The sequence below is a fragment of the Lottia gigantea genome, assembly GCF_000327385.1.
Source record: "Lottia gigantea unplaced genomic scaffold LOTGIsca_9, whole genome shotgun sequence".
Lineage (NCBI taxonomy): Eukaryota > Metazoa > Mollusca > Gastropoda > Lottiidae > Lottia > Lottia gigantea.
The window spans coordinates 3,332,450-3,348,034 of record NW_008710950.1 but is presented as its reverse complement, the minus strand read 5'-3'; positions in this window follow the sequence as shown (position 1 = coordinate 3,348,034).

Here is a 15,585-nt window from a genome sequence, read left to right as displayed (position 1 = left end):
GGGATCTGAGTTATATAAACTATAAATAATAGGAAGCTTCTTACTCGGAATTACAATGGATGATCACTGAATATGGGGAAAGCATATAACGAAACTAATCTCGTTAGCTCCATCAAAAATATGTCTTCTCATTAAATTAAGATAAAATACCAGTGGAAACATACTGTCACATTTAGACTGTCGTAGTATTGTACGCGTAGTGCTATCAAGAATAAACTTGACTTCTATTTCAGCTACAAAAAACGTGCAGTATCCTTGACGCTAACTATGATGCATGATAAGTTGACGTGTTTTGAATCTGCTAACTCTTTAACAAGGAATTAAATATAACATCATATATACTGAAAAATGTCCTCAATACTTGCAAAATTCAATTTCCACCACAACCCTCTACTAACAACTCATTACATCTTCCAATGTGTTATATTGAGACAAAGAAAAGAACAACGCGAATTTACTCTGGAATTTATTTTCTCTGGCACTTAAACAATCCAATAACGACGTGTTTGAAGAGTGGACTCATAACATGAAATAATTATTTTACTAATATTCAAATACTTTTCTTCCAACCTTTTTATTGTTAAGATTACTTCATTTTTGATTTTCTTTTTCATATCTTTTTCCCATTCTTCATAACGTTATCATATCGTAGCCTACGTCATAAGTAATGGTATATAAAAAGATTTCAGGGAAGATTGTCTTGTACAATAACTAATTAAGTTATTATCATTATCATGATGATTATTATTGGCATTATACGCAAATCACTGATAAAAGGATTAGTTGGTTATTAGATAATATTATATTCTTATGAATGCTATTCAATATATATGCGCCTTCGAATGTCGCCCAGGACACTTCTATTTTCATAGTTTTTAATTCCTAAGCGTCATCTATAGTTACCTTCCAACTTGTGACGTAACTACCCTTTTTTAGCTTGAGAATTCAGATTGGAAAACTGCTTTTAAAATTCAACAGACAAAGTAATGTCGGAGGCCTCGAGACATTGTCATAACTTGACATAATCCCCCACATCACAACAATCGATTGATCTTCATTTCAGATTAAACCGCTATCAAATTCTAGTCAAATACGATGCACCGCACTTGACCTTAGTTACAATAATCAGATCACGAACATAGTTGACCACCATGTAAGGAAAGTATCGCCTTTATTTCTTTTAAACAGTTTGTATCGAAAGAATATTTCCAACGCCTTCAAAACTTGCAAATCCACAATCTTGTTCGAGTGAGTTAATAATGTGGCTTAGAAGAGTAAAAGGAAAATCTTGTTTTGACTCGGCCTTTCTTTCCTTATGGGCATAACGATCTTGAATAATCGTTTTGTAATTTGACTTATTCAAATTAATATCCAAATACAGCCAATAAAATACATGTGATTTGAAAGCTAAGTAGAATCATTTATATCCTTTTTCTAGAAACCAGACCGCTTTGTCTGTCGTAGTGAATTCAATGGTAGTCAATTATGTTTGTGTCTGTTACTAACACGACACGAAGTTTCGTATGACATTGTTTATATGACTTGAGGCAAAATTGAAAATGTTTAATAAGATAACAAATACAAACTATATCTGTATGTGCATAAATGCATTTTTACGGTTTGACCTATGGACGGCATATTATTCATTGTACTTCGTGGAAAATAAATATTTTACACAATAAGAGAATTCATACTTACACATGGTTTTTCCTAGATACCAAACTTCACGAGCATAAATATCAAGAATGGCAGTTGGTCCAGATATTAATAAAACTAATAGATCAGCTACACACAAATTCAGAAATAATATATTAAAAACAGTTCTCATTGTTCTACATTTCATCACTACTGTAATAACAGCAAAATTTCCAAACAGTCCAATACCAAAAATCAATATATAAAATACTGTGGAAACTATTAATATAAATGTTGGGACTTGAGGTACTGATTGCATGGCTCTAGTAGCATTGTTTGATATCTCTATATTTGTGCTGGTATTATAACCCATAGTTTAAACGTCAGCCTGAAAAATAAACAAATATACATATTCAATAACTGCATCACTGTAAATTTTCAACACTCCTTAGTTGTAGATCATCCAGATAAAAAAAAATCTTCAGCTTTCGGATTTTTTTCCCCTTTTTTTTTTTTATTAATTACAATTCACTTCCATTCTTACCAAGAACTGAATCTTAACCTTTCGATATAATAACGTTTTAACGTCGATATCAATTTGTTTGACTGAAGGGTGAAAATTGTGTGTGAAATTTTATTGTCGATCTGTTTCTTTGTGATCAAATGCCTCAATTGAAAATAATGCTACAGATTTGGTCTGCCAACATGGAACACTTGAACAGATCATTTGCGGTTTAGAAAAATACAATGGAGGGTTTTGGTTATAATTGCATGGAATGTGGGTGCACCAAAGCATACATTTTCTTCACGAAGGCTTTCTATATGCTGGGGACATATCATTGTAGGGTTGAGCGTCACCCCCCTTCTATAGTAGCACTGTTCATGGCCACAGTAAAAACAATGGATTTTAGCATGAAAATAAAACCATAAAAATAAAATATTTTTACTGAAATCGGTCTGTAGAAATAATTGCTTCCGAAGAGATTTACAAGATAAGCAATCATATATTATTATCGAAGGTATACTGAACAGGTACAGATTGTTTGGATTGTATTTTAGTTCATTAGATATGATTTTTAGATTTAAGAAAAGGCCAATTTATGACATTCAACAGATAATGCCGGTTACGTTTGGTGTAACAGTTGTGAACCTTAGGAACTATGAGATGCCCGCAGGAGTAAGTTGCAAGAGATGCACAGGAAAATCGAAATGTTAGTGAAACAATTATGAGCCAAGATCTGTGTAAAAACCACCTGATTGCCCACTCAACGACACCATTGGTAGCATCAGAAATGAAGGGTCCAATTGTTCTCTGTTGAGAGACGGTACTGCAGATGGCAGAATACGAGTGTGGTGTAGAAGAGGTAAACGTTAAAGAGAACAGTGTGTGGAAAGATACCCGTGTTGAGTACCATTCATTCTGGTATGGGTATCTGTATCAATCAGAAACTATCTGACACAATCTCCAGTTTAGATCGACCAATATCTCCTATCCATACCCATTTTGCAAAACTCCGAAACCAAGTCTTCCAGCATGACGTCCACACACTGCCATAGCCACGAGGACCTTACTCCAACAGCATAATATTAGGGTTATGCCTTGGTCCTCACTCAACCCGATACAACACTCATGGGATGGCATCCAAAGACGCATAAACCACATCCAGCAGAACTCAGTGCAGCTTTCCCCACGGTCTAGACGTAGATCCCAACGCTGTATGTAAACCCTTTGTGTCTTTCAATGTACAGGAGGTGCTATCAGGAAGTGAACATACAAGGTTCTGACTTTCAGCCTCCATCTGTGAAGATCATGAAATGCTATAACACGAACAACACTCAAACAGTCCTCTGTGCCAAAGGGGTTGTTTTCTGACATTAACCTTTTGTGTTTTAATAAACAGTTCACTAATTTCTCCACTTTGCGACTTTTTTTTATCGGTTCAGTATAAATGTATCGGTCAGTTGATGGCAAAGGGATATAATATTATTCAGATGGTGAGGCAAGTCAAGTGCCAGATCGCAAGCTTGGAGATCACGGAGTAGTTGGAGAATGATTTTCGGATTGTTCAAAACATGACTTCGTGTTAGTGATGCAAGTTGGATGGGTTGACTTGAAAAAAGTGTGTAGTCGTTCAGATTACCCACGTGAAAAATTGCACAATGCATGGCATGACCTGTCTAAATTACTCCGGTCATTAGAATGATATAAGGAGTTTAAAACTATATTAACATCCATGGAAGAACATAGTAACTTATCGTTCGGCATTGTGATAAATATGAATTAGCCATAATTGATAGCAATTTATATATGATTATATTAAATATATGTGCATGTATTAAAACAAAAACTAAAAACAATGTTGTTGTTTCTGTATAAATGGTTCTATATCACTCTACAATTGGTGTATTGAGCACTATTTTAACAGTGAAAATAATTTATTATTGTACATATTAAAAACTATGCTTATAACACGTGTAAATCAATATATTAATTGAGCCGGAGTAATATGTAAATTTCAAGGGAAAGATGAACATAAATCTTTGAAATATCTACAATCAATAATTATAAATAACTGCGAGATCAGACTGCTTTGTAAATCCCATTAGTTACTCCAGGTGCATTTTATAACACGTCGATTCAATTTATATATTCGTTATAATTGCTTTTTATCAAAGCAGACCACTCTGTTACATGTGTGGCATTTTTGACATTTATGACATTAATTTTGTGACATTCGCGTCTGTTTTGACTTGTGGGCAACCTATGATGAACTACTCTTCGTCAACGAGGTTACAGCATTAGCATTCCTTAATAATATTATGTTTTTCTGTGTTCAGTTAACTATAGATAGTGAAACCCCCATAAGTAAATAAGTTGCAGGCAAACTTAACAACATAAAGTTTAATGAGTACAGTGGCAACTGTGGACCTAATAAATAAGCCTCGATAAAAAGGTGCCAGAAAATTAGTCGAGTTATTGGCAAGTGGTGCTTGAAAATTGGTATCTGGACAAGTGGTGCTAGTAAATCAGTATTTGAACTGCGTTGCTAGTAAATTATTTCAGAAACAAGTGGTGCTATTAGATTAGTACCGGAACAAGAACTGACAATTGTCCGAATAGGGATGTTAGTAAAATCCCACTAGATAACGCAGTACTGGAAAATGAGTACCTGAAGTAACTGAATACTCGAACAAGTATTGCTAGTAAATAATTATCGAGATAAGTGGTGCTAGTAAATCAGAACCGTGACAAATAGTAGAGCTAGTAAATCACAGTTACATGGTAGTAATAAAAATAGTGTAGTTGAGGGTGTTGCTAGTAAATTAGTGCAGTACCAATAGTAAATCAGAACAGGGACAATCCTTGTCAGTAAATTATAATCAGCTAATAAAAGTCATTTTAAAAGAGGTGGCAGAAAATTCATCCAGTGAAAAGATAGAGAGATAAAATTGGTCCAATGAAATTTTTGTGTGTTTTGTTTATTATTTCCGGTACAATTGGTGTTAGAGGTGGAAGTAGATTGCTTTGCTTTTCAAAATTTGTCTTATTGTCTATGAATATTTTGTCACCGGCACCACCGGCTAATTTTTAATTAAACGAAGGAATCTATACCATGACAACATATTTAATCGTTTTCTAAAACAGCATCATTTGTCAACACTGATTTACAATACAATCGTGATATCTTGTTGATTATACTGATTATGAATAATAGACACATTGGCCAAGAATATGAATAATAAGTGAGGTTAAAAGTTGAACTATAATACACCTCATAATATAGCAGTTTTCTTGTCCTGGTCGATTAATCAATCCATCTCAAATGTAAGTAAATGGGTCAGAGTAAAAAAGGCAAAAAAATAGCGAAAATAATTCAAAAATATAAAAAAAAAACACGAGAGTGAAGATATCATTTTTTTGATAGTTTTTGTCTTACACGGCTTTCTTAAACAAAAAACATAAACTATTGCCTACCTTTGAACTCTTACTGACAGTGAAATTTAACTATTTATTTCTTAAATTTTCCCGTTGTAATTACTTTTACCGACAGTTACATATGTTCTCTTATTGAACAATCCAAGTCAACTGATTGACATCTGTATAACGCAACATTTCCAATTGAAACCACGAATTACTGTGACTAGAGCTTTTATATAGACGTGACAATACGGAGTATCGATTGATGGCAGTCAAGTCAAGCAGTATATTAAAACAATTTCAAGCACAGTCAAATTTCCACGATTCATTTCAGGTAATGAACGCCCACATGATATATACATATTCACTTCAATTAAATGATGCCAAATATATAAGTTGTTCTGAATACCTTTATTCAAAATGTAATCAAATTAGCAAATTTACCGGCCATTTATCAAAAGGAATTATTTTCATTAAGCGTAGTTCATTTCGTATCTTTTCATTAAAAGGATTGTTAAGAGGTTATCTGACCTTTTTTGTGTATTGGAAACACCTTTGACTTCTTTTTGGGACATTCCCTGGCTTCGTCCAATGCTTGTGGTTCCTGTAATTCCAGGAAGAGTTTACCGGAAATGACCAATACCCAACTGACCACCGGACCACAATAACATAATATATTTTATCCCCCCCTCCCCCATTTTTAATGTAGCGCTTTGATTTGCACAAGTATTGAACAATTTTTCCATCCCGTTAAAACTAAGCAATATATAGGGCGTAGTAAAGAGTTTTATAAGGCACGGTAAAGCAAATTGTGAATGAGTCGACAATGTTTAGTCAGAAATTCCGCAATCTTGTATTGTAAGGTGAGATAACATATATTATTACGTTATTGTAGTCTGGTGGTAGGTTGGTTCTCTTGCTGGAAGCATCGGGCGAGGAATTGGAATGTCCCAAATAGAAGTTAAATGTGCCCCGAGCCCCGATACACATAAAAAGGCTAGAAAACTTCTTTACACACCTTTTAATGTTGGTAAAATCAATTAACAAAAAAAAAAAAGAAAAGTGAGATTATCACGCTTCGGTCGGCACGGGGCTCATAGTAGGCTTGAAACTACAGGAACAGGAACGAACGTCTTCGAATAAAGTAATATTCGTCCTAAGAGTGTGTTATGTAGGCCACAATTGGCAAGTAATGCAATGAGGGCAGTGACATAAATTTTTCAGAGGGGCAATACATTTTTTGACCCTTAGCGACGGGCCTGACAAAATGTCGAGGATATAACATTTCTGAAGGAAATAATTAACTTAGATATCATAACATTCTAAGTTACATAAGTGACACTAATCGAATAAATGATCTAAGACAAAGACATCAACCCCACATCTTCAAGCAGCATGCGGATCAACCTACCCACACATGATTAATATAATTGTGGCGACATACAAATATGAATCACGGATCATCACACGCAGATCTTTGTGTGTAACGCTTTTAATCACATGTTGTGACTGACAAGCGCCTCCGACCATACACATATATGCTGAAACATGTATCAACCTGTCGAAGAAATGAAGAACAGAGAGTGGTGTTCTTATGTGTACCGAAATATTTCCTCGCCTATATGTAAGAAATAAGTTTAATTTTATGAACAAAATACAAATCCTTGGAATTCCAAACAATGTAATTGAATTCTAATTGAATTCTCTATAGGTTATATTTCTTAGTTTCCATTTCATCATAACCTTTTTATACTCTTTGTACCAGCCCTACAAGTGTTGGAGATCGGATTTGTACAGCTCATTTTTATTGAAAAATCTAGGAATACTAGGATAACAAAAAAAATGACAGGAAGACACACAATATTATCCAATATTTAAATGAAAATAATTCAGCAGAAATATAAATACACCTGGGAATAACATACAAATAAATTCTAAGATAATATATACATGTAATTAGCAGAATAACAAATAAATAGTAGAATAACACATAATATCAGGATAACACATAAATAGAATTACACATAAATAGCAGGAATACACATAAATAGCAGAATAACACATAACTAGCTGGATAACACTTAAAAATCAGAATTACACAAAAGAATTGGTAAAATATTGTTAAAATTTTAAATTGCATTCTGCAAGGACTACATCTACACAGATTTTAATTGGGGGTCAATAAAACAAGTGAGATTAGACGCTAATTGTTTGGATTAGGTTATACGACTAGTATGTGTCAGTACATAACGCTATTCGGTGGTTGATTGGGTTATGACAATGAGGTTAGGGTTGTGTTTGCACGCGCATTGATCTGTCTTGCCGTTGAAACCGACTCAGGGTGTGACTGCATGACCAAAATGAATAGCGTACGTCCTTATCAGACGAAAATGATTTTCTGGATTACCCGGATTAAATTTGCTCTAATGCAGATAGTCTTGGCACAAATATCTCGCTAAAGAATAAACAGACAGTATGGAATGGGGAATACCTTGATTTATGCATAGTCCCATTGATCCAGAAAATTTTGAGAAAAGATAAACTATCATGAAGGGTGAATTAGTGGCCATACCAAAGTCAAGAAAATGTCAAACATCAGATATGCATTTCTAGCATATGCATCAGTTTACCTTTTGGTTCATCTCAATGAAATTCAAGGGGTTTCAAAATCCATAAGTCGGGTTAAAATGGGCGCTAGTAGAATTAAAGGATTAGACTAGAAATTTTATGATGAGCAATTTCGTTTAAAACGAGCATATGATCTTTATATCAAAGTTGGTGTTTTGGACAGTGAACTCTGGCTTTTATATATTATGCAAACAGTTTCCCCAATGGATAACAACAATGCTCAAACCAAATGGTCAACGGGAAATGATTCGACTTCAGTTATAGTTACCATCCTTCGATTTTGTTTTACGGGTCAAAATAAGTCCCAGACGATCAGACTTCATCACATGGCAAACTAATTCTCGGTCTTCGGGTTTAAATAATTCTTTTCGTTACCAACGCTTCCCATTCAAATTCGATCGTCAAAGAATTTCAGACGAAAGGAATTAATCCCAAAGCCTTAAAATTGTGCAAAAGAGTGCAAACATCTAAAATCGGCGTACGAATATCCTTCGCAGCTATTAGAAAAAGTCCAAAGTGAAATAGACAAAGGCCGAAAAGCTGGACCTTTTGCCTGCAAGCCCTTGAAAATGTAAAACTTTAACCTATAGGTATTATTAAGAAGTCAGCCGGTGTGTCGTGGCGTTTTATAATCAATTTATCGCATCCAACAGGTAGTTGATTAGTTCATTAATAAAATAAGTATAGATTGGGTCGAAATTGTAAAATAGCAAAAATAGATATTAAATCGCCGATTAGATTATGTCCAATCAGACCACAATTTGAGTTATTAGGTTTTAAAATAGGTTCTAATTATTTTATTGACAAATGCTTACCTATGGGTTGTTCCAGTTCGTGTGATATTTTGAAATAGTTGCTCATAACTTGATGATTTTCTTTTGGCTGGGACAGTGGCTGAGCCAAGTGGGGCAGCCAGGAGTAGCCCCGAAGGCATGTTTTTCGAGGAAAATTTCTCATAACCAGGTTAGAATTCCTGGCAACCTGAGATATTTCGCCCCTCCCCCTTTAGTTGAAGTACATTGTTTGCTACAATCATCAGTTTCTATAAACACTAAGACATCCTGGGAAATCCGCTTATCAATATCAATTTGTAAGTGTTTTAGGCAAAGCTATTTGGCTGGTTTGGATGAGAGTGAATATAAGTGTCATTCTTTTCGTATTGGGGCCGCTACTACGGCATCTCTAGCCGGGTTTTCTGAAGATGAGATCAAAGTCATGGAAGTCAGATGTTGTTAAAGATTATATTCGCATTCCTTCAAAACTTCTTACGAGATGATTTAGGTCAATATTATAAGTGATTTTGTTCTTTCAGTTAACCTGATTAATATTTGGATAGTTGATTCTTCTATCTAGTACGCTTTACTCTAGGCTAGAAGTTCACCATCGGGTGTCATACTGAAATGTTGATATTTTGGGCAAGGGGAATCAGGTTTAAGGTGTAATAAGCTACTGCCAAGATTAAAAAATTTGTTAACCCTAAATGATGCACCAGACTATTTAATATTAAATTGTTGTGTAAACTTGGGAAATATTCCAGCCAAAAAGTTTATGGGGCTTTAAAATCAATATTGTCTGAATTAGATGGTTTATGCAAAGGCACAAAAATTATATGGTCACAGATATTACCACATAAAATTTTTCGGGCAGATATCTTTGGGCAAGCCGCTTCAAAATTAAACTGTTCTGGCAAACGTATCAATTCAGCAGTTGCTGCCAAGGTCCTGAAATTAGGTCGTCGATATATAGCATATCGGTGGCATATCCTGATGGGGTTCATCTGACAAAAGCAGGAAACTTTTCCTTAAATCTATCGAAAGTGCTCTTAGAATGTTTATATCAGAGCCCCAGAGTGTTGTTTTTAAAAAATCTGTGGTTGTTTTTGTTTTTTTGAGCATCTTATTGAAATCGAAACACGTATGAAACGTATTACTGAAAATTAATTTCCTGAATTTTCTCGTTTGATTGTTGTTTACATTTGAGCTAGAATTCTGTGACCCAACTCATGGAAGATATGACTTTTCGTGGCACTAAAATTGTTTAGCTTTTTGTTGCACTAAAATTGTTAAGCCTTTTATGACAATTTTTTAAGCTATTTGAGGCAATTTTTTAATTTTTTTTTGTTAAGCCTTTCGCAGCAATTAACTTGTTTAGCTTTTTGTAGCAATATTGATAGCCTTTTGTGGCATTAAAATAGCTTAAAACAAATTACTAAAACAAAATCTATTTATTACGTCTTGGAAGACAGTGATCTCAGGTGTCGGCCCCCAAATTTGTTTGGCTTTGAACAGATTAGTAATCCCTTCATATGGTGATTTACGCATACCTGAGATACATTTTCTTTAATTTTGATTTAATAATTTATATTAGTCAAAAATGTCAATGAGTGTCTTTTTACCTTATTAACAGGTCGGTGACATCTTGTATATTGTTTAAACTTAGGCGTGACCAAATTTCGCCAAACCACAATAAAGAATATTGAACATTGTCCTTCTCTTGTTTTACCCTTATCCTTAGGTAAATAGCTGGCTATCACTTAAATAGCAGGATAACACATAAATATCAGGATTACACATACATAGCAGAATAACACAAATAGTCGGATAACACATAAATAGCCGGATAACACATAAATAGCAAAATAATGCATAATAGCAGGATAGGCCTAACGCTATTTGAGAACTTCCAGAAATCCGTCACTGCTTGTTCAAAATGTGTATTTGTGCCTGAGTAATTTGTCTTTCATTTCAGTAATATTTCATTGTTTATTATTTATGATTGTAATTCAACAAAACATGTTTTGTAACTAAGCTTAGCCTATTCACATAAGGCGTTTTATAACTGAAATAAGCGCCTTATTGAAGTGACTTATCATGCCCGTTAAATTAACTTCCCCCTGAAAAACTTCTGACAACCGTCAACCGATTCCATTACTGCAACTAAACACCATACACTATTGTCCCTCTGGATAATCAAGTCATTCTAGTTTTAGTTAATTTTGCCAAATGTGTTTTCAGACTGCAGAGCTAATTTCATATTTATATAGGTTTGTCAATCTCAACCCACCACTATACTTCTCGGTGAATGACCAGACATATTTATCCTGCAGATAATGCATCAGAATGGTTTCAAGCTGAGAGAAAAGAGAAAAAGTACTGCGGTACACCAAAGAAATCTTGAATTCCCAGAATTGAGAATGGTTTTTGGCCTGTAATGAACGACTGAAGTAGATCCCGGCGAAAAGATCACATCAATAAATCAATGATGGAACTGTGTCATATAAGTACAGACACAATTAATTTGATAATAATTCTATATTGTTCAAAATTCGATATAGTTGACTATGGTAGTTGACTAGGCATTTTACTTGCTAGCTATTCTATGCCGACGATAGATAGAGATGTTATCAATTATCTGAATGGAAACTTGGATACTGATAGCTGTAAGCTGAAATCATATATCCTCTTGAAAGATAAAATTCCATTGTAGAATGTAAGTTTTCATTCTTAAAATAGTACGTATTGAAATTGAACTTAATCAATTTATAAGCATTTTATAAGGTTACTATATTCTTTATAGAGCATGGTCAACCATTTCGGCCTTGAATATATTTAAGTAGTCTTTAGAAGTACTAGAAATCGAGAACTGAAAATCTGGCCATCATAAAATTGTGCGTCTTGTTGATAAGGTCAAGAAGAGAAAATACGCCGTACGATAATTGTTGATTTATCAAATACTAACGGATCTAACAAACCTATGGCGGGAAATAATAGACACAATATTGGCCAAGATTTTAAATAATGACACATTTACAAAGGCGATTAATGAGGTTGAAAGTTTACCAATATGCATATAACACTTCAGGTTTCTGACCTATCTATCTATTTGTACATTATGTAGCCTACACGTAATAGTGTACGAGCACTAAATGATATAGAACTTTCTATTCCATCTAATCACTTGGTGAATGCATGCTCGTTAAAGGTGTTCAACAACTCAAACATACAAGCATTCATTTTGTGTTTAAATTTGAGCATATTTTGATCATTTTTTTGGACTATTGACTATTGTCACGGTAGCCATGAACTTGAGAGCTCCGCACTAAAGCTCCTCTGCCGAAAGAATACTATTTAGTGACTATAGTAGGTTTAGGGTCAAATAAGAATGACCATATCTTGTATTTAGTTGAATAGAGTGCAACTGCCTTTAGGGTCTTTGTAAGATTTGATCTTGGGGTTGGAACAGTTATTTACTGTATAAAACAATAAACTGTGACAAGATTATGTATACCTTATTTATTCACGCAAGCAAGGATCTTATATGCGCTTTTATAATCAGGTTTCAGTTCCCTGGATAGCTCAAGCACATTATTCATAAGAAACATGATATTGAAACAATAAGCATGATTGATTTACATCATGTAACAAAATAAACGTAAAAAATAATGGAATTAGTAGGTGATGACTGGGTTTAGAGTGACAGCAATGACGCCTTGACTCTATAAAAACCGTTATATCTTTAAGAAACTAAACTTTAATGTACAAATAACATATCCTTATTTTTGTCAACTTCATTCTCTTTTAAAAGTGAGTGTGAAATTTGAAAAAAAGATGACCCATTAATCTTTGTAAGAAATGCTACAAGAAGAAGCCATAAATAAGCTTTTTTGAATGGTCCTGTACACAAGCAATAATAACGCATAATAAATACATTATTGGTTAGGCATAAAATTACAAGGTACAATATAAAAAAATGCGCAGATTCATCCGTTTTGAACAGTCTCCGACCGATATACTGAAATTACTTGCGCGGCTGTGTAAAATTCGCCTTGCGAAACCGTATCTGACCCCTAAGTCCAAATTGCAACTGGATGGGAATGAAATCAGATGAGAGAAAAAATACCGGTGCTAAGATGCTCCAATTGAGTGTATCATCACATATGTTTTAAGTTATGTTTGGTAAGTGTATAAAATTTCAAACTGAAAGTTTACCACGTTTCAAGACATATTTGGTAGGTGTATAAAATTTCAAAATATTGGTGTGTTATCACATGTTTCAAGTAATATATTAGGTCAGTGTATAAAATTATAAAAATACAACACATGTTTGAGTAATGTTTGGAAGGTGTATGAAATTCAAATTGTAAGTTTTTTTCACATGTTTCGAGTTATGTTTGGGAGGTGTATAAAATTTCAAAATATAAGTGTGTTATTCCATGCTTCAAGTAATACATGTACTTGATTGGTGTATAAAATTTCAAAGTGTAAGTGTGTCATCACATATTTCACGTAATATTGGATAGGTGTATAATATTACAAATCAAATAAAGTGTCACTTTTATTAGCTATCCATTACAGTCTAGTCAATCCACCAAATGACCCAAAATAAATTGCAAAGAATATTTTCTTGTATAATACTGCGGATATTTATGTTCTTTAACACCTGTAAAAAGTCGTCATGAAATTTTTCGACGTTAAATGTGTTTTTGGGGGGATTTAAGTAAAATGCTATTTATAATGACGTCATTGCACATCATTGCCACCAAGGAGTATAGATCTATACTCCAAGATGGCCACCATACTTTAGGGAGCGGTTCGTGTTATTTTGTTAGTTGACGTCGTTATAACAACAATTATTGAGTTTTGCGGATATATAAGGACGTATCAAATTGATCCAACATTGATAATATTTTCAAAAAGTAAAATTAACAAAATATAGTAACTTACAGCCCACAATTAATTACCGATAACTCAAAACCTGTCTACAACATTGCCATTTCAATATTTTTTTTCTCAAACTTTAACAATTAAATACTAAGGAGTGCCAAACAGTCACAATATGTAGTCAATTTTAAATTTCCCATTAACGATTGCATTCATTTTAAGATTTTTCCCGTTCGAAGAAAAAAAAACTACGGAAACACATAAGTGCCATTAATGTCTTACCATTTTCATATGAAGTGCATTTTATGCCACAAACCATATACACTGATGCAGATGACATGGTAACATTGAGACAGAAAGGATGTGAAAGCATTAATACAGCGAGTAACGCTCTGAATATCAATTTAGTTATATATCCTGGACAGAAGACAGTTCATAGGCTAAAACCTGCAGGCGAGATCACTGCCACAATAAAGATTTGGGGCACCAGAGTCGCAATTCCAATGAGTTAATGCAGGAATGTGAAATTCGTACATTACGTTCACCTGCAGAGAGTACATTCTCAATCACATATAACTGTTTTGTGGAAAAAATGCCAAAATTAATGGAAATAAACGAGGACTTGAAGTATACCCCGTGAGAACATTGGAGTTTTAAAAAACAACTTACAGCACATGTCAACATGATTTACCTGTCGCCGACGCCCTCTATCATCAGCTCGGTAATGTAAACTTTAGAACTGGCAAACAAATTTCAAATGCTATGAAAGTACCCTAAAATAACAAAAGGGAGACCCGAGAACTCTGCACACTCTCTTGCTTTTCAGAGCAATGACCTATCTGGAAGTAAATGATGATGAACAAATTACCATCGGTGACCTTGTCAGCAAAATGGAAAAGTATATTGGAAATTCATACAGCACTACATACTTTAAAAAGAAGTTGCATGATTACTTTGGAGAATCTGCTGCTAAACAGAAATCAACGGCATGTCAAATGTTGTCACACTCAAAAGTACAGCTTCTACAATACAAAAATTTTTACAACCAGCCCAATGAAACCGAAGCAGCAGCAAAACTTATCTACGCAGACGTCAAGGAGATGAGTACCAATAAAATGGAATACCCTTCGCCATCTAGCTTAGCATCCGACGATGTTAATCGTGGTTACTTACCTGGTACACTGTAATATTTTCTCGAAAATTTGTTTCGGAGCAAAACATCTTCGACCAAAATTTCCACAATTGGCCAAGCAATGATTCAAGTGATAAGACCCAGAGTTGGTACCTTTCTTCTACATAGAAATGGTGAATATCTTGAAGAGATTTGTAAAAGCGGAACGAACCGGTAATTGGAGTTGCTTTTTCAGAGACTAATCACTGCTGCTGACGACATGTTTGATGATTCATCTGCCATATTATTGCCCTTGAAAAACACAATGGAGACTACAGTTTTCATCCGATTTAAAAGAAATTAAGTGTGATTATTTATGATGATGAGGTCTTGGTCAAGTTCGATTTTGATGATTTTTTGATGAACAGTTATTGAGTTTATTGCCCTTGACTTGGCAAAATTTGTTTGTGAATACTATAGAGACTACAATTTTTATCTGATCTTAATGTAATCTGGTGTGATCATCTATTTTATGAGATCTTATTCAAGTTTGAATTTGAATTTGAGTTGTTGCCCTTGACTTAATAAAAATGCACCAAAATTTGTCAGTTTATCTCCAAATTTTATGGAAT